At 39.8% G+C, this 362-nt stretch overlaps 1 non-coding gene across 1 annotated transcript; it reads left to right on the top strand.

The window, feature by feature from the left end:
• Positions 1-71, top strand: TRNAG-GCC (transfer RNA glycine (anticodon GCC)). Its single transcript has one exon. It is a non-coding gene; the product is annotated as a tRNA-Gly (tRNA).
• Positions 72-362: the final 291 nt, after the last annotated feature.

Here is a 362-nt window from a genome sequence, read left to right as displayed (position 1 = left end):
GCACCAGTGGTCTAGTGGTAGAATAGTACCCTGCCACGGTACAGACCCGGGTTCGATTCCCGGCTGGTGCATCTCTTTTTTAATTTGCATACTGTCACTTGTGGATTTCTTTTTTTCTTTGCGGCAACTTGTAGATTTCTTGGACCTTGTCACTTGATAGTATAATTTTTTAGGTACACACTAATGTCACTTGTCCATATAGTGTTGATACAACTTACATGCTAATGCCACTTGTTCATACATCTTACCTACTAAAGTTCCCTGTAACTTGTATGCAAAATGACGAACCTGCTTAGTTGTTGAATTAACGAGTGGACAAAATAACACTTTTTTCACTTTCCCATAACTGCGGCTAACTGTCA

The sequence above is a fragment of the Triticum aestivum genome, chromosome 6A (genome assembly GCF_018294505.1).
Source record: "Triticum aestivum cultivar Chinese Spring chromosome 6A, IWGSC CS RefSeq v2.1, whole genome shotgun sequence".
In the NCBI taxonomy this organism is placed as follows: domain Eukaryota; kingdom Viridiplantae; phylum Streptophyta; class Magnoliopsida; order Poales; family Poaceae; genus Triticum; species Triticum aestivum.
This window is presented reverse-complemented; position numbering and strand designations above follow the sequence as displayed.